This window comes from Lonchura striata, chromosome 8, assembly GCF_050655825.1.
Source record: "Lonchura striata isolate lonStrDom1 chromosome 8, ASM5065582v1, whole genome shotgun sequence".
In the NCBI taxonomy this organism is placed as follows: Eukaryota; Metazoa; Chordata; class Aves; order Passeriformes; family Estrildidae; genus Lonchura; species Lonchura striata.
Window position 1 is genome coordinate 4,565,854 of NC_140710.1, and position 19,575 is coordinate 4,585,428.

Sequence of the window (19,575 nt, forward strand, 5' to 3'; positions counted from 1 at the left end):
GTGACACTGTTTGGGGGGTACATTCTCTATTGCCGTGCACCTGCCTGGGGGTGACATCCTTTCAGAGTGGCACCTGCCTGGGGGTGACACCCCCCCCCAAGTGACACTGTACTTGGGGTACATTCTCTATTGCCACGCACCTGCCAGGGGTGACACCCCTTCGGAGCAGCATCTGCCACAAGGGACATCATCCTCTCTGGTGGCACTGTCCTCCGTGTGCACCTTCAGTTTCCATGCACCTGCCTGGGAGTGACAGCTTCTGCTTGGGGACCACCCTCCCTGCGTGCAGTGACACCCTCCCTGGGGTGGTGCCACCCTTGGGCTGCTCCCTCCTTGGGGTACACCTGCCTGCTGTGGGGACATGGACCTCCTTGTGCTGTGCCTGGCTTGTGTGGCACACGTCAGAGAGGTGCTGGTGGCACTCTCCTTGGAGTGACTGCCACCTGAGGGTCACAGTGTCCTCAGGGTGCACCCTTCTCTGCTGTGAGGGATGCCACACCTGCCCAGGGATGTGCCCATCAGAGGGTGGCACTGTCCTTGGGGTATGGCCTGCTTTTGGTGCTGCTTCCTTGGGTGGATCCCTCCTTCTGGTGACACTGTTCACCAGCCAGGGGAGCTGCTTTGGGCCCCGAGGGCACGTCCCCACAGGAGGGATGCTGGCTGTGAGGGGCAGGGCTCCAAATGCACCCTCTGAGGCTCAGCTGTGCCTTGGGCTGGGAGACAAAGTGCACTTAAGGGACACTTTCAGCCAGAATTCCAGAATATTTAATAGTGAAAGCAGGATGTTCTCCCTCCTGTGTAGAACAGAAACTTTGCCTGGACCACATGGATTGTTTACATTAAAAAAAAAAAAAAAGAAAAAGAAAAAGGATGGATGCTTCTGCCAAAAAGGCAGCATGATTGAACACCAAAATCGGCACCTAGCATATCTGGAAAGTGGTCCTGCCACATTTTAATAGTGTTAATTTGTAGCTCTTTGTTTCTCATTCAGCTGCAAGAAGTAGCAGAAGGCAGTCACAAATGCAGTCTGTGCTCCAAGGTAATAAAGGGCTGTTTGGGAAGCTGGAGCAGTGTGTGTAAACAACGGGTCCCCGATAAAATAATGACCAGCCTATGCAACTGTGCTATCATAAATAATACAACAGCAACTTAATTCAAGAAATCCAATAACATAAATAACTAAAATAGCAAGCTGGGGGTAGAAGAGGAAGGTTGCTGTAACACAAAACCGTTTGTAGGATAATGAAACCGTCTCTGTTCAACCAGAACAATTGATCTACGTGAAGGCATAAGAGAAACAGGGTTCACAAAGAGTAAACTCTGGATAAGATACAATGCTGCAATCTCCTGGAATGCCTGAGAAAGCTCTGCCTTCTTCAGGCAGCTGCAAAGTTGTCAGCCCGTGCAAGTCTCTACTCTGCAAGCTCTGGGCAGCTCTGCTCTGTCTTTGGGGTTTGTTTGATCTCCCCTTCCAGCCCTGGCAAGCCCTGGCTCTGCCTGAATGCAACACCACACAAAGTGGTGTGAACTCGAGTGGTGTTTGTTTAATGGCTAAACTAATATGTTTAACAAGAGTGGCTGCATGGAGATGCACTGTCCTACTTGTTTCCTGAAAGCTGAAAAAGAGATTTTTTACTAAATCTCAGAGCAAGCTGATGCCGTGAGTGTTTCCACTGCCTCTTGACACACAGAGGCTCTCTATTAGAAACATCGGATTGATATTAATCAGGTTTTTAACTTACAGGATGTATTTTGGGGCCTTAAGCTTTGCAGGAGACTCACAGAAAGGCCTTTGCTTGGCAGCAAGGATGTCCCAAGGTGGGTCAGTGCCTTCCACCCTCTGCAGTGTTGGTGAGAGCAGAGCCCGGGATGCTCCTGGAAAGCAGTGCCAGGGCTCAGGCTTGAGATGGTTTACTTAATTTCCCTCTGGCTTTTGAGAACCTCCATATATGCGTGTGTATCTGTACCAGGGGTTCCTCATTTGCAGACACGGGGGAAGGGAGCTGTGCCTGCAGGCAGGAGCTGAAGGGTCTCAGGAAAAGGCTGGGTGGGGCGTGTTGCTAGGAGATGGAGACTCCAGTGTCTGGCAAAGTGACGTTTTTATTTTTGGTGCAGATCACACAAAATGGTATTTGACTGTGAAGCAGGGTAGAAATCTCCTCTCCCTGCTTACATTCATCTCTGAAGGATCTGTTTTGTGTAGTAGCGTTGCAGCTCATTTAAAACACAAATCAAATGTAGACTGCATAGTGATCAGTCCAGCTGGAGGCTGGGTGTTTGCAGTCTCAGAGAATCTTTTCTTTTCCTATTTTCTTTTTGCCTGCTCATCGAGAAATCCCTTGTCTGAGCAGCAGGATACATGTCTCTCTTTAGGGGAGGGCATCCTCACATGCCTTCGGTTCCTTTGTGGCCAGTTGTCTCTTGTTTTTTCAGACACTGCGAGTAAGCAGTCGGGTTTTCTGGGTTTGGGCTTATTAAATACATCCTGCCAGGGCTTGTCCTCTCCTGCTTTGCTGACTGTGCCTCGTTTCACCCCAGTGCCAGCCAGGAGCCCCCCATCCCAGCTGGCTGCACGTCCACCCTCCTCACAGACAGGGACTGTGCCATGGCACAGGGAAAGCTGCCATGGAATACCTGGCCCTTCCCTCTCCCTGCTCTGCTGCCAGGCTGCATTTACAGGAGAAAATAGGTCTGAGTGCTAAAATGTGGGGTTTTTTTGCACCCTTCTGTGGGATGCAGGAGTCCTGGGAGAAACACGGGTGGGTCCCTGCAGCTCCCACAGAGCCTTTGGCTCACGCTCACGTTTGCTGGTGCTCCTCTCAGGCTCCAAACTGCTTTCACTGGATATTCAAAGGGAATGTTTTTGGAAATGCAGGGCTGAGCAGCAGGATGCTGAAGAGCACCAAGGAAAAGCTGGGTGCTGCCTGTTGCAACACATGCCTTCAGTCACCATCGTGAGCCTTCAGAAGGGTTTGCAGCTGAGCATCTCCAGTTGTGTCCAGCCTCCCCCCTCAGCAGCCTGCCCCTGCCACCACATCTGGGTGCTGTATTTTTCCACTTCAATGTGACCAAAAAAAATGCCAGGGATGCTGTGCATCTGTTAACACAAAAGCTCAACTTCTGGGGCATGCTATCCAACCCTTCTAAGTGCCCTAAATCTGTGGATTTTCAGTAGGATTTGCATTTCCAGTCTGTTTTGGGAGGAGATAGTTAATGAGATAATGCAGCAGTGGGTAAACTGTGACACGTAAAATTGGATTTTTTGAATGTTGGAGAAACTGCATGCATCAGAGGCAGCTTATGCACATTAGATTTGTAACCAAGCAATTCCCATTTATATTATGTAAGTGATGCAATTTATCAAACCCCATGTAGCAGGCAAGAGCAGATGTTGAACCATTTGTGCTACAGTGTTGGAAATTAACTTTTCTAGAGGTGATTAAAATTATTGGTTATTCAAATACAATCTTGTGAGTGTAATATAATGGAACAACAAACAGCATTATTCAAAACATGTAATTGGTGTGGAACCAGAAACTGTTAGGGCCTCTTGTTGGTGTTTGGTGAAAATCTGTATGGCCATATGTGATGCTCTGGTGGGGATGTGAGCTGAAAACTCTGTATGAGAGTGGGGAAGGAGGCTGGAATTTCTTGCATTGAAAATAGAACATTTTAAGCATGCACATGATAAACACCCGTTTCTTGAGGAGGCTGCTGAGGAGACACTGCCTGCCTGTGCAGGCACTGGGTGCACAACACTCCAACCAGCAGCAAGAGAAAGATATTATTTCTGAGAGGATTACTCCTACATGAGAATGAGACTTCTGGATAAAATTTTATTAAGGGCACAAATGAGTAATTGGATTTCTCAACCCATTAGAATGTAATGAATTCCTCCTATCTTTTTATATGCCCTGTGATTAGTGTGATGGTTTGCTTGGGGGTTATTTTTCAAGCAGATAGTTGTGGTTGGGTTCCATGATCCTAGAGATCTTTTCCAACTCTAAAAATTCTGATTCTCTATGCACTAATCCCTTTTGTGCAATCCTGCAATCAACCTTTTAGGCTTCGTCCACAAATGTGAAAAGCAATATGGGGTGTGAGGTGAGCTATATGGAAAGGTCAGGGTGTATTTTTTCATATTCATACTGTTTCACCCTCCTTTTCTTTACAAGTTGTGGGCAGTATAGTTCCTACAGAAACTTCGTAGCCTCAGCAGCAAATTCTGGAAGACAACTTTTAGCTGGGTGAACACAAAATCAGTGACTGTGGGCTGCTTGTAGTAGCATTTTTTTCCAGTGGCTTGACAAGTATGTTTTCTTTTAGGGCATAATCTGTGAGATAATCCCAGCTCCACTGGGAAAGCACTTGCTGCTGAGGAGGAGTTTGAAGTTTATCCTCACCCTTCACGTTGCACCCATGAGCTTCTATTCCAGGGACAGACTGAGGAAGAGTTTAGGTCTGTACAGCAGATCCAGCCTTTTTTGACCTTGATATGAAATGCTGTTTAAAGATCTGTGACCTTGCAGCCTCAGTCCACTATTTCCTTGCCCCATCTGAAGGATTTTCTGTATCAAACAGGGAGGAACAGCATGTTCTCCACGTCCACAATGGCCAGGACAAGAATAGGGCTAAAATTAAACCACACACAGATGGCATGAAATGAAGAAATCCTGGAAGGGAGGCTTACTGAAGTGTCAGAATCTGTTATTTGGATGGGACCGTGGTGTGCAGATGTTCCTGCCTGGGGTGGAGGGATGCTGTGAGCTCAGTCCCTGCACGTCCAGTGCCTGCTTCGTGTCTCAGCCAGGACCTCAGGATTTGGGTTCAGCCCCTGTGGGATGCTGGGCAAACTGTCAAGGGTTACGTGCATTTAAGGGTTGGAGTGTCCAAAGTAGGAGAAATGGAGCTGAGCTAAAGTCAAAAAATCCCCATCCAAACCTTCCACTTGGCTGCTGCCAAGCCCTAATCCTTAAGTGGCTTTTATTTTATTTTTGCTTTCAAGCTCCCCACCTGGGAATCTGCCAAAAGTTAGACCTCTCTTGTTAACCCAAACTGCTCCACTTTTAACAGGGCTGAGCTGTGAAGCCACTCAGCCCAGAACAACCCATGGGACTGATATTCCTCTGCATCTTAGGAGCATCTTTAGTGCCTTGTGCCTTAGTACCTGCAGCTCAGGACAAAGCTTTACCTGGGGGAAATCAGGAGTTCTTGGTCCCATTTCCAGTTATGTCAACATATCACCTCCAATCACCATTTTTTAAGCAAACCTAGGCATTATATTATTTTTATTTAGCCCTCAATCTGTCTGTGTTTCAGTTCCCCATCCTCGTAACTCATTCCTCCTCCCCGCCTGTGTCTGAGAGGGCATTTTAAGCTGGAAACTCTCAGACCTGTTCTGAAAAATGTCTGTATTTATGGCAGGGCATTACACTCGGTGGCAGGCTGTGAGTATGATGGGTTGGCTGTACCCTTGACAGATTTGTCCCCGCTGTTGTCCCCGGGCAGGGCTGTAGCACATAGTCCTGTTTGTGTGTGTGTGTTTTTAATAACCCTGCTGTTTTTACTGAAATGCCTCTCTCTCCCTGGCCCTGGCACTCTCAGGGAATCACTCTCACCCTCTCTCATCACAGTGGCAAACTGAGAAAGGTTTCCTTTAGTCAGCTGGGGGAGAGGAGGAGGATTTATGAATTGGAGGAACACATTCCTGATGGGGAATAGGCACATTCCCCCTTCCCCCCACCCCACTGCCCCCCGCTCAATAAAAGCACCATTTGTGTGGCAAATAGCCAAGGGTTTTATGAATACAGCTCTTACTTTCCCCAGCTGCTAGAAACCTTTCTCAAATATGAATTAAAATAAAAAAGCCTCGCTAGACACTTTTAGCACTCATAATTCTGCTATTTTGGGTCTGCGGTGGGGAGTTCTTGCATCAGAAATCTTGGTTGGAGAGGCTTGAGTGGCTTCTTTAAAATATTATTAAATTGAAAAAAAAAATCTGGAAGATGTATGACTTTAAATAATCTCCCACATTATATGGATCATCAGGAACTCGATGTGATTATGTCCCTAGATTTGATGCTTCCCTCACTGTTATGGCTGTGAAATTCTGTCTCTGATATTTTATGGAGGCTTCCCCTTCTATCAGAAGCCATTGGGGTGAGTTCTTGAAGAACTGGTCCAGTTGAGATTAAGTATTTTTAATAAATCAACTACTGAGGAAAAAAGGTAAAAGGTTGAGAGTTTTCATGCATAAGAATATCTTACAAGTTTTCAGAAAAGCATTTTAGGTTTCATCATGTGAATGAGTTTTGGTAGGAGACATGGGAAACCACAGTAGCATTAGCAAGATGGTTGATTAAAAATCAAATTAAAAATCCATTTCTGACAGCAGAACATTTTCCCCCTCCCCCTCACCCCCTGAACATACTTTTGAGAGAGCAGCCTGAATAACTTTGGATATCCACAATCAATGACAGGGGAATCACCTCCCAGGAGGGAAGGGTCCCCCACTGTGACCATGGGTTCATCAGGACCTTCCCAAACAATTTATGCATCTTTGTTCCAGCCATGGGGCATCTGGAAAGGCAGGGAAAAAAGTCTGGACAAATATAAAACAACTCACTCACTCAGATTTTGAACATGAATCAAGAAAATGTGTCCGGGGAGTGGAATCTAGCTGTGTGTAGGTTGCAGTGGCATGAAGATGGAGTGGGTGTAAGTTGCAGACATTCACTGAATGGTCTCTCATGTATTCCTAGACCTGTGCACAGCAAGGAGAGGTGGAACTGAGAGTAAATTTGCCTTATGAATTAGGATGGCATGGCAACTGGATGGCTCGATTTATTTGCAAGTTTATTTACAAGAGAAGTAGACATTTTCCCCTTCTGTTGCATCAGCCTGAAACCCAACCAGATCAGAGATAAAATGCAGAGCCTCCTAGACATGGAAAAATCAGCCAAAAGGGCCTTTGCATTGGGATGTACACCCAGAAATTCAGATTTTTGTTCACTGTTAGAACACCATGCGTTCTCCTCATTGCACATCAATCCTGGCAGGATCATCTTTGAGGATGAGGAGTGCCATGCCTCTAATGGTCTTTAAAGGCTGCCACAAAACAGATTTTGGTTCCATGAGTGGCATCCCAGTGTGGCTGTGAGCTGGAGGCTGCAGCAGCACTGTCTCTGTGGGTCACTGAGCTCGGCACGGCCACCGTGGGGAACGTGTGAGAGCTGTCGCACTCATTTGGAGAGGAGCCTTAATTATCCAGCAGCCCTGATGAGAAATAATTGCTCAAGGCTTTAGCACAAGTTGCCATTGTCCAAGAAGTTGCTGCTCCCAGGAATTTTGCACACCCAGGCTTTCCCTGGCTTCCATAGGGAGGTGAGACCTCTTCCATGGGCAGTGATCAGCTAAAGCAGAGGCACAGTTCAACCTGACTGCATACAAAACCCTCTAAAATGTGTGTGCAAACACCAACTTGCAGCATTCCAAAGGGAAATTCCCCTCCAGCCCGTGTGACCTACTGCCATGGAAAAATCACAGTGAATTAGGGCCAAAGGGCCGAAGTATCGTCACCAAAAGGACATTACTCTTATTTTACCAATCAGGAGATTAACCACAAACCACACATATTAAAGGGTGTCTTCCGTGTTTCCCAGGCTTCTGAGTTAACCTCTCTCCAATGCTTTCTTTACTAACCCAGCAGCATATTGGGAAAATAAACATAAATGTAACCATCCATGTTAAAAACAAACCCAAAACCTCCTCCATGAGAAATAACAATTTTTTTGGTCTCTATTTTGTGTTCCTAACTGACACCCTAACTAGATGTGTGCAGCAGCAGTGCTAGATAGTCAGGGATATCATATTTTGCTTAGGCTGTATTGTGTGTTTGTGCATCAATTTAATTTCACAGTCCTGCTATGGATGCTTTTATAAGCAGGGATATCATTTTACTTGTGTCCTATTACAAGCCTGTGCATTAGGATAATTTTCCACTTTTTTTTCCTCCAATGCCTGCTGAATGCAGTTGGCTTTTCCCATGAACTTCAGTATGTGTTGTGTCAGGAATTTACTGATTGATTGGAGAAATGCTATATTATAATAATCCTGCAAATATTTTCTAACCAACTCATGTGATACCAGACATCATCCTCCAGTAGCATTTTTGGCCCATTCTTGTGGCTTGTGTAAATGAAAGCAATTTTCACAGCTGGCCTTCCCATCAGCTGCTCCTGCTGCCTCGAGATTAGATCTCCTAGTCTGGTTTTATCCTTTCTGTCAGGCAGCCATCCTGGTGTAATCCCTCCTGCTCTGCTGAGGCCATGGAATGCTTCCAGCCTGAGGATGCCCTCTGGGATGGGAGCCTTGGGGCTGGCGTGGCCGTGGGAGCTGTGCTCCCATCCTCTGCAGAGGTCTTTGGAGACCTGCTCTCAGCTGAGAATCTTCATTTTTCACAGCCCGCTTGAGGAGAAATCAAAATGGTTTTGCCAAGTTTGCTGGGCCGAGAGGGGAAATCTGGAAGGTGCAAATGTACGTGGAACCTTGTGGGCTTCCCCTTCACCAGCAGGTATTGCTGTGCAGGAATTACAGCGACAAAGCTTAATGAATGCAAAATGAAGTCTCGTTGAGTCACCCAGTGACAGATCTGGACCAGGCTGGGCTGTGTAACAGCAGGAATACAACAGAGGATTTGGGTCTCGTAAGGCTGCACGTGGAGAGGGAGCTCTGCTGTGCTCCCCCACCAGCTGAGTCGCACATGTGCAGTGAAGGCGCTTGGGATTTGGCTCTTATCTCTGCATGGGAGGAGTGGGAGATAAATCTGAAGGGTTTTCCAGACAAAAGGAACTTATCGAGTAGTACTGAAAGCAGAGGGAGCAGAGCCAGGCTTGGATTTGGCCCTTGCTTGGAGCAGAGTGGAAAGAAAGTGTGGCCAGGGATCAGCTGGAAAACCATTTAACCCTCCTTGAGACTGAACAGCAGCTTTGCTGAGAAAGTCTGATTTGCAATACAAGCATGAGAAAAATAAAGAGTGACAGCATGACTTGTAGGGAAACCTGCAAACTCGGCTGCTGAAGGTGATCCCATGTGTGATGATGGGCTGTGATGAGGTAGAGCTGGAAAATACGAAAGGTTATAGTGGGAAAAAAATCTGCTTCTGATGCTTTTCACCTCTTCTGGTGTGCCTTTTCCTTGCCCTGCCAGCATCTCAAATTCTTGTTTAGGCATTAAATTAGTTAGGGCAAATAGAAGCAGAGGGATTAGCTGAACAAATTAATGCATCCTAACTCTGAGGGCTTTTTTTATTTGTTGAATTCCTCATTGTGTGTTACATCTCAATTGTCTCGTGCTCTACGTTCACTTGACCATATTTGCTGTGAGTCTTTATTCTCAGTTTATAAAGTGTCCAGTTTCTTTCATTAGTATTTTTTTAGCTGTCCTGCTCCTTCTGAAGGTCCTTGAATGCATTCAGAAGAGGGTAACAAAGCTGGAAGGCACATCCTATGAGGAATGGCTAAGGATGTTGGGCTTGTCTCATTTGAAATCAGCTTCCTGGGATATAAAGGGAGGTGCTGAGCTCTTCTCCCTGGTATCCAGTGATAGGACATGTGGGAATGGTTCAAAGCTACACCAGGGAAGGTTTAGGAAGAATTATTTCTTTAGCAGGAGTGTAATTGTATTGAGGAATTGTGTTCACAACAATAAATGATAAATAAATGGTGTCTGCTGCTTTTTTCCATTCTAAAGTGATTGCAGCTACACAAGTGGTAAATGGTAGATGGGATTTTTGGCTAAGGCTTCTTATGCAGTTTAAGACAGGTTTGAGCTCTTGTACAGGGATGCTCTTGCATCTCCATGTGCAGTAGGAGCAATTTTTACTCTTAAGGCAGCCCTGGTGCTTCTTGAGCCATAATGAAGAAAACCCGTGGGGTTTTTATTGCAGAACTCATAGCTGAAAATCTGGATTCCTTGCTGCTTATCCTTCATTTGGAGTCCAAGGCTTTGCTGTTTTTATGAAGGATGAGGCTCTGTATTATCAACACAGTTTTCAGCACAATCCAAAACACAGCTCCATACTAACTCCTACAAAGAAAATTAACTCTACCTCAGCCAAAGCCAGCACAGAATCCTGAAAAAAAAATCCCACAAGAGCTACCCTCATATCCCATCCTACTCCAGCTGCACAGCAGAGGGTTTTGGTCTGCCTTCTTTGACATAAACACTGAGCAGTGTCTATTAAGGCAACTTTCCAAAACAAAACCCCCATTGAAACAGAAGGAATTGTGTATGATATTTCCAAGGGCAAAAAAAAAATGAGACTCACCGCTTAGGGAGAGTCGTTTCAGTATTCAAGATATGCAAACCTGTGGTACATGTACTTATAATTACTTGATATTTCCCAGTTATTTTTAACTGATCTATCATCTGATGTAAATCTCTTTTTTTATAAAATGCAGAGTAGCTCGAATAATAGAGCACCTCAAATCTTGATTCAGGCAGCTTTTTATTGATTTTTGGAATTCAGCAATGAACTAAGGAGAAATTAAGGATCTGTGTCAGATAAATTGGAGACGTAAACAGCTGCTGGGCTGCCTTTTGCATCCTGTAGGGAGTCTGTCTGCTTTTTACAGCAGCTCTTGTCACCTAACACAGAAGGATTTTGAGCCATAGCTTGGGATCCCTCAGCACTGTTGCACAGCAGCCAGTTAATAAAAGACATTGTTCCCTGTAATGTAATGCTATAATTGTTTCAACGTTTTGTTCAAATTCTTTAATCTCTCCTCATGATCACCCCCTTCTGCATTTTTAATTATCAATGCTTTCCATGAAGAAATGCTGGAGTGTGAAAGATTAGATAAGGAAACATCCAGCAGCCCTTTGCTCAGAGGGGCTGTGATCAGGACTGCTGCACTGATTTGTTAAACCACAGCCTGTGTTTTATCAGTAACACACACATCAAATGCACTGAGCACAACAAATAAACACAGCTTCCAACAGGAAAGAGACCCCTTTCAGCATGCTGCTTCTGCTTGCTGGCTCATGTGAGAGAACAAAAAGAGTGAGTGCTTTTTTGTAAATGAGGGATGATGGAATAGGTCTGTGAGAAGAAGATCAGGCTCATTTCATTCATCTGGTTTGCTCCTGATTCAGAGTGATCCCTGAGCTGTCACACAGATGGCTCAGCCAGCACCCAAGGGAGAGGGCAGTGCTCAGGGGACCCTGTTCTAAGGGGGAGCTGATTCTGATCCAGCTGGGACACACTTTGGATCTTCTCCTGTGCCCTCAGGCTGGGGATTCCAACCATGCCCTGTAGAGACCACATTTACATTCCAATATTACTGCTGAGACTGGCTCTGCCTATACCCTGTTGTTCTCCTGCCCAGAACTGCTGTGCAGAAAAGCACCTGTTTCCGATAGATTTGGCTTCATTTCATTGTAGAACAATTCCTAAACAATTTAAACCAAGCTTTCCTATGACCAAAAAATGAAGTCTCACTACCCTTCTGTGCAGGTTCACCTGAAGTTACTCTTCAGAGTTTGCCCAGGTGAAGGTTCTGCCACTCCTGATGCCTTGAATGATGTTGGGCAACATCTACCAGCATCTCCAGCTGCCTGGGAGATCTGTTCTACCTTAGCTGGGGACTTCAAAAATTGGAGATGAAAGACATTTTAGCAGGGTCTGTTGTGACAGGACAAGGAGTAGTGGTTTTAAATTAAAAGAGGTATGATTCAGCCTCGATATACAGAAGAAATTTTTTTATGATTTGGGTGGTAAAACACTGGCACAGGTTCCCCAGAGAGGTGGTGGATGCCCCATCCCTGGAAGTGTCCAAGGCCAGGCTGGACAGGGCTTGGAGCACCCTGGGATAGTGGCTGGTGTCCCTGTCCATTGCAGGGAGGTTGGAAGTAGATGGTCTTTAAGTTCAACCTAAACTGTTTTATGGTTCTATGATAGCCATGGCCCCATTTAAAATCCTCCTATCCTGCAGAAGCAGGGGAGGAAAGGGCACACATGGGACTGTTGGAAATATGTTGAAGAAACAAGATAGAGTGTGCACAACATCTTTAAACAAAGATGAGAAAGAGCTGAGCATTGCTCCAGGAGCCCAACACAAGCATTCCTCTTGCTGGTGGGAGATGGAGCAGCCCCCTGCCTTGTGTCCTGCCCTCTGTTTGCCCATTCAGGGCACTCTCCAGCTACTCCTGCTCTGCTCAGGCCAGGGGGAAGTGCAGCTATTTCACAGGCAGCACTACCCACTGGGTTTTCTTAAATACACTGCAGGGCCTGACTGAGATCAGCTCAGCAGGTATGTTCTTCCCACATTAAAGCCAATTAACTCTGGATGGGGATGAGTGAAAGCAACGTTTAGTCCAGTTTTGCCTTCTCTGTGGACGGGTTCACGTTGGCTGGGGCTGAGTCTCACATCTTTCCTGGAGGCAGAGCCTCGTGTGCGAGTGAAGGCCGGGCTTACACGGAGCCATTAGAGCAGGGCAGGGCTTTGATCTCAAAATTGCACCACTTGAAACTGCAGATGAAAAAAACGGAGTTAATAAACCAGCAGGCAAGCCTGCAAGTGAATCATTTCAGCTTCTCCAAAATGATCAGCCACTGAATTAGGGGGCAGGAGCCATGCATGACCCCAGAGGCTCTGGAGTGCTCCTGGTGGCTTCGGTGCAGAAAGAGCAGGGACGTGCCAGCTTTGGGAGGTCAAGGTGCCAGCAGAAGCAGAGGAAAGCAGGACAGGGGTGGCTGGGAGTGTGGCACAGCTCTTGGGGAGCAGTGCAGGAGCTGTGGAGGAGCAGCTCTGTGCAGCTCCTGCCCTGGCCCCGAGCTCTGGAGCTGCTGGGTCGGCGCAGTGCCCAGGCAAACTGGGCTGGCTCTGCACCCCAGTGCCACTCAGCAGCTCCAAACCAGACCTGACTTGCTCCCTGCCAGCTCCAGAGCAGCCTGAGCAGGGTGGATAGACATGCCCTGAGGATATGTCTGCATTGCAGTGCAGAGGTGAGACCTGGGCTGGGTGAGACAGAGCTGGGCTGGTCCCTGGGAGCCGTGGGGCTGCAGAGCACCCAGGACGTGGGAGGGGTGTGCTCCTGGGCTCTGGGGTGTGCAGGAGAAGGAGGAGGGAGGTTTTTCACCTCAATGATGCTTTTGGGAACTGAGTCTGGCTGGTGGAAGGACTTTATGGACTGGCATGTGTTGTGCTCATCAGTGGGGTGGCCGTTCTGGAAAGATCACACGGAAAAAAATAATAAAATTGTGGAATCATTTAGGTTGGAAAAGCCCTTTGAGGTCACTGAGTCCAGCTACTAGACCAAAACTGCCAAGGCCACCACCAAACCATGTCCTCAAGTGCCACATCTACACATCTTTTAAATGCCTCCAGGGATGGTGACTCCATTGCTGCCTCGAATGACCTATTCCAACACCTGGTAAACCTTTTGGTGAAGAAATTTTTCTAATATCCAATGTAAACCTCCAAAGCAGCATCACTGGGAAATGGACAAATTGGTAGTGCTGAAATTGGGAAAAAAACACCGCCCTCTTCCTTAGGGTGCCTGGATCTTGGGGTTTGACTGAGGATCCTCAGCCCCTGCAACCTGGCAAAGGGACAAACTCCAGCCCTTCAGCTGGGTGGTTCATCTCCAGGAAACCAAAACCATCCAAACAGATTTTGGATGACTCCAGAAAATATTTCCTTTTAAAGGTGTCCCATCTCCTGAGTCTGTGCTGCAAATGTGGTTGCTTATTCCTGAAAATCTTCTGTCCTAGAGAGGAAAAAAAAGCAAAAAAGGAAAGGTAGATAAAGAAATGGTCACAAACCCAAATCACAGGTGATTTTCAGTGGGGTCTTGGGAAATAAAGTCTGGCACGAGTCAGCAGCCCCTGAAGAGGAATGGAGATGATTTTCCTCCTAGCAGCTCCAGGCACTTTGGGAATTTCCTCTGCTCTCAGCACTCAGCACTAGATGGCATCCAAGGTGGGAATTTGGGCTCCCAAATGCAGTCCTGGGCTCTGAATGATAATGGTAGCTGGATTAAAAAATGAGGATCCCATCTGGATGGGGGGAACAATCGAAGGGCAGAGGAGGTGGAGTTTTCCCATCTCCTGCTGCCATCACATTGTGCTGCAGCCCCCTCCAAGGTCTGTTCCACCACCACCAGGACAGGAAAATACTGTCACAGAGGGAAGAGCAAAGGCACCATGCACAAGTCAAGGTGCATTCAAGCCTGCAGGGATGCTTTCACAAACCCACCCTCTTTTTCCTCGGAATGCTGCCAGCCCCGTGGGTGCCTGGACACACAGCATGCTGCCCACGTTGCTATCTTTCTGTGGGGTCCCTTGGTGTCACCCAAGTTGTGCAGCCTGGGGTGACTGGAAATGCAGCTGCTCTGAGCTGGAGAACATTTCCCAAAAAGGGAATTACCTTTGCATCATCCTCTGTGTTTACTAAATAAACCAAATTGTCCCTAGGCCATTGATGGGATTTGGGAGAAAGCAGAAGCACCATGAGAGACAACCCTTCCCTGGGAGATTTTCCCTCCTCTTCTCCATGCAGGTGTCTTCCTGCTGATGTGGGATGAGGAGGGGGAGTGCCCAGCACCTCTCCCTGCCACCCATCTGTGTTCTCATGGGTGGAAGGTGGGATTAGCCCCCACAACCCTCCAGCTTGGCTAGGAAATGATTTGCTTTTATCCCCTCTCAGCTATGCCATGGCCATGAACAGGTTCCTCAGGAGAGGCAGCACCAAGGAAGGGGCTCAGATGCCCACAAAGGTGTGAGGAGGTGATGGTTCCATGGCCCTGGGAGCTGCCTGGAGGTGCAGGAGCCACGGGAGAGGCACGAGGCTCCCTCCCTGCCCTGTTTGCACTCTGCAGGTGACCTCAGCACCTCACAGAGCACTGTGTGATTGCCTGCACCAATTCCTGTGCCCTGGCCCTGCTGAGGTCCAGGTCCTGGAGGTGACTTGACTTTACAGCCACCTCTCCTGGGTGGATTTGCAGATTTTCAATATCAGAAGACACCATTAATGACGAAGTCTGAGTCTCTGGATAGCTGAAGCCATTTAATTCCATCTTCTCCTCTACTGAGCCAGATACTTTTTACCACAAAATAAGACAAGAAGGCAGCAAGATCAGCCACTAACCCAATACTCAAAAATGTGTTCCAAGGTTTGGTCGTTGTCACTATTTAAAATAAAGTGGGCAATGTGCTTCTCATTTTTCTTAGTCCACCTTCAGGTAGAAGAATAATTTATGCCCAAAAGTTCATGTAAAAGCAAGTATTTCTTCATCCCCTTCACAATAAAGGAAAAGATAACCTGGATATGTATCCCAAGGAATCTGCTTGGCTTCACAGGGAAAATAGCCTCATTATAGTGGTTTGATGCTGTGGTCTGTAAGGCAACTTTGTGTGCATCTGTAAAGTCATTTGAGCTGCAGTAAGGCCAATATCATAACTGGAACAGAGATTTTTTTCTTCTTTACAGACATTTCTTCAGCCTTTGGAAATCCAGTGTCCCAAGCAAAATTAAACTGGCAGAGAAAACTGAAGCAAGGAGGGAAGTTTGTGCACTTAGGGAGAAAATGGAAATGTGTGTCTGTAGCTAAGCAAAGGGTTCTCAGGTCTGAATATCTCCCCACTGTCCAGAAACCATTCTCCCTCTGAAACACCTTTGTGCTCACACCTTTTGTTTTTCTTTCCCTTGTGTTTTCCTGGTGTGAACACAGCTTCAGACAGGGATGCAGGAGAGCTTAATGGAGGTTCTGCTGGAGGTTGAAATACTTCTCTTCCCAAAAGTATATGTACCTACAAGGAATAGCTTCAACCTAAGCCCTGAGTAGGCAGAGGCACTACAGACTGCTGTTTGTGTGCCTGTTCCCTGTGCCTGCAATTATGGGGAAATTGCCATCGTGTAAGCAGCAGCTGTATGAATAACTCTATTATTTGTTATTATTAGTCCTAGATGTGTGTTTTTCTTGAGATCATATCTGCACAAGAAGGCACATTAATAATAGCCCTTTGAACTGGCCAAGTTTAATTTCTATGGATCGTGAAACGTTTGAAGCAAGGTGCTGTTTATTGCTTTCTTCTGAAATCAAAGGTCTTGAGCCACAGAGAGCTCTGTGCTGTCCAGGCTGAGTTCTTGTAAGGGCAGGCGGTCATGTTGAGCTCACTCTCCTCATCTGGCATCAGCAAAAGGGTCTCGTGTTACAGCCTGGTGCTAGCCTATTTTAGGAAGCAAGATTCCCTTTTTGTGCAATTATTTTTCATGTGAGTTTAACTTCTGTTCTCCTTTGCTCTTCTTCTGTTTCGGGGTGTTCTCTCTCTTGCCTTCAGGTGGGGTGTGTGATACAGAGAACAACAGCTTCTCAGCCACCAAGGTGCTGCCTGAATATGGAAAACGTGAGCAGGAATGGGTCAAGAAATAGGAAAAAAACATGTGGAGTGTCCATAAAAGGACGTGGAGCTGCTGGGGTGAGTCCAGCCACAAAGATCATCTGAGGGCTGCAGAGCCCTGGGAGAGCTGTGGGTGTTCAGCCTGGAGATGGTTCCAAAGAGACCTTAAAGCCCCTTCCAGTGCCGAAAGGGCCTCCTAGAGAGCTGGAGAGGGACTTGGGACAAGGACACGAGGAATGGCTTCACACTGACAGAGGGCAGGGTTAGATGGGGTATTGGGAAGAAATTCTTCCCTGTGAGGGTGGTGAGGCCCTGGCACAGGTAGCCCAGAGAAGCTGTGGCTGGCCCATCCCTGGAAGTGTCCCAGCCCAGGGTGGAAAGGGCTTGGAGCAACCTGGGAAGGTGGAAGGTGTCCCTGCCTGTGGCACGGGGTGGAACAAGTTGATCTTTAAGGTCCCTTCCAACCCAAACCATTCTGTGATTCATATTTTCTCTTTGAGGGCCATTATTAGGAGCTCTTTATCCAAGTAGACAAGAGTAAAATCAGGGCCAGGTTCCTTATGCCCATCATGACCTAGCAGTAGTTTTTGGGCTGCTTGTCAGGTGCCCAAAGAAGCACAGGCAGCCACAGAGCCAGCCAGGCTGGCAGTCCCTGAGGAAACAAACCCAAACAAAAGCAGTGCCTTCTCAGATTTGTAAGATTTGTGCTTTTGCACTTATGTTTGTCACCTCAAAAGCATTTTGCCCCACTTTCCCAGCAGCTGGTTGCACAAAGATTTACTGAAGGCAGGAGCATGTAAAGGTGGGAGCGTGCCTGGGAAAATGTGGGCAGGTGAGGACAGGTATAATGAGAACCCAAAATGAATCATTTTGAGGAGGGGGAGGTGTCTTTTTCTTTCATTTTCAAATCCCACTGTTTCAAAACAATCTCGTGGTTTGGAAAAAGAAGGATTTTGACATTCAGTGTTTGATGCTGGCAATTCTGATAAAGAAGATAAAGGGTCTGTGGTGGAGCACAGGAGTTATTTGTGGCCTGTTGGGCAATGACTGTCAGTGGACCTGTGTCTTTGTGTGTTTAAAGTGTAGCCCCTGACATTTACTGCCAATTTTAAAGGGATTTACTCTTTGCTCTTTCATAATCCCTGATTCAGAGCAAATTTGCAGATTTTGAATATCAGAAGACACCCCTAATGCTGTAGTCTGAGTCTCTGGATAGCTGAAGCCATCTAATTCCATCTTCTCCTCTACTGAGCCAGATATTTTTTACCACAAAATAAGACATGAAGGTAGAAAGATCAGCCACTAACCCAATACTCAAAAATGTGTTCCAAGGTTTGGTTGTTGTCACTATTTAAAATAAAGTGGGCAATATGCTTCTCATTTTTCTTAGTCCACCTTCAGGTAGAAGAATAATTTATGCCCAAAACTTCATGTAAAAGCAAGTATTTCTTCATCCCCTTCACAATAAAGGAAAAGATAACCTGGATATGTATCCCAAGGAATCTGCTTGGCTTCACAGGGAAAATAGCCTCATTATAGTGGTTTGATGCTGTGGTCTGTAAGGCAACTTTGTGTGCATCTGTAAAGTCATTTGAGCTGCAGTAAGGCCAATATCATAACTGGAACAGAGTTTTTTTCTTCTTTACAGACATTTCTTCAGCCTTTGGAAATCCAGTGTCCCAAGCAAAATTAAAGTGGCAGAGAAAACTGAAGCAAGAAGGGAAGTTTGTGCACTTAGAGAGAAAATGGAAATGTGTGTGACAAGTGTGACAAGGCTTCACTATTAAAAGGCTGTGTTGCAAGATAATTTTTGGGGAAAGAATTGCAGCTAGAAAGGGGGTGTGAAACAACTGGTTCATGCTGAGTCAGTAATTTGAGTTCTGTGGTTTTGTAATTCATTACTAACCCAAACTGTGGATCCTACCAATCCTGAATTTTTGGGCCTGGCTCTTATCACAGAAGCAAACAGCCTCTGTGAAAGGATTTAGAATACAAATGGGGGAGCAAATCCTTTTCAGAGCTATAAAACCCTCTTGTGTTTTAAGAAGCCTGAGCGTTTCTGGCAAGACTTTCAAAGAAAACAGTGTCGAGGTCCTCTCGATGAATAGCAACATTAATATATTAGGTGTGTATTATGTAAATCCATGCTTCAGTGGAGCACTAGATAAGATAAATGGGAGCAAAGAGCAGGCTTTGAAGGCTGCTGGTGAGATTTTGTGGATGTGCTGTGCCACTTGAAGCCTTGCTGCAGGACTCAGAGCCCACTGAAGTCCTGCCCTCCCCTCCTGCTCAAGCGGCTGCTGCCACAGAACCATTAAACTTTGTCACCATGTGGCACAACCTTGCTCAGCCACAGCACTGCAGGGCTGTGCCTGAAAAACCTCTTTTCTCTTTGTTTTGTTGCAGAGGCAGTGAAGATTCTCCATGGCAGAACTGGGCTGTGCATCTCCCTTACATCCCCCTGGCACTGCATGGCACAGAGGGACGAGCAGTGTTACAGCAAACCCAGTCTGTGTGCTGGAGCAAATATTTGGGGAGGATCCAGCCTGGCCCTGGCAAACATTGAAATTCTTGAGGCTGGTGGACAATGACTTACCAAGATAGAGAAGCTTGGGAGCAGATAAGCCCAGGGGCTTGTGCATTGTATACAAATACCTGGCCTGGCCCTTGCTGCTCACATGTGGAGTGATGCTGGAGCTCTGCCCTGGGTGAAACTCCATTTTTTCTTCTCTAATTGTGCAAGACAGGATGGACAGAGGGTCCCTACATGTGGGGCCACATGCTTCACTTTTTTCTTGTGATGCTTCATCTCTTGATGAGCCTCAATCTTGCTTTGTTTTTTCCTCTTTTTTTTCTTGTGATGCCTTTCAAAAGCCTCTCCCTATTTCCTCAGTTACACACCCAGATCCCTCCAGTACCATCCCATCAAAGCAGAGTCTTGATTCACTTTGGGAAGGCACAACCTCATGTTCAGCATCCCTTTTCCTGCTGCCCCACGGTGGCCACCACACACCTGCCCCACCAGCACCCGTGCTCATCATCAGGGCTTCACGCTTTGAAGGTGATGCCAAAAGCCGTGGGGTGGCCCATAAAAATGGCTTGGTCTAGACGTGGAAAAAGATATTAATTTTTCTTTCACTTTTCACTTGCACGCGGAGCATTTTCAACCAGGT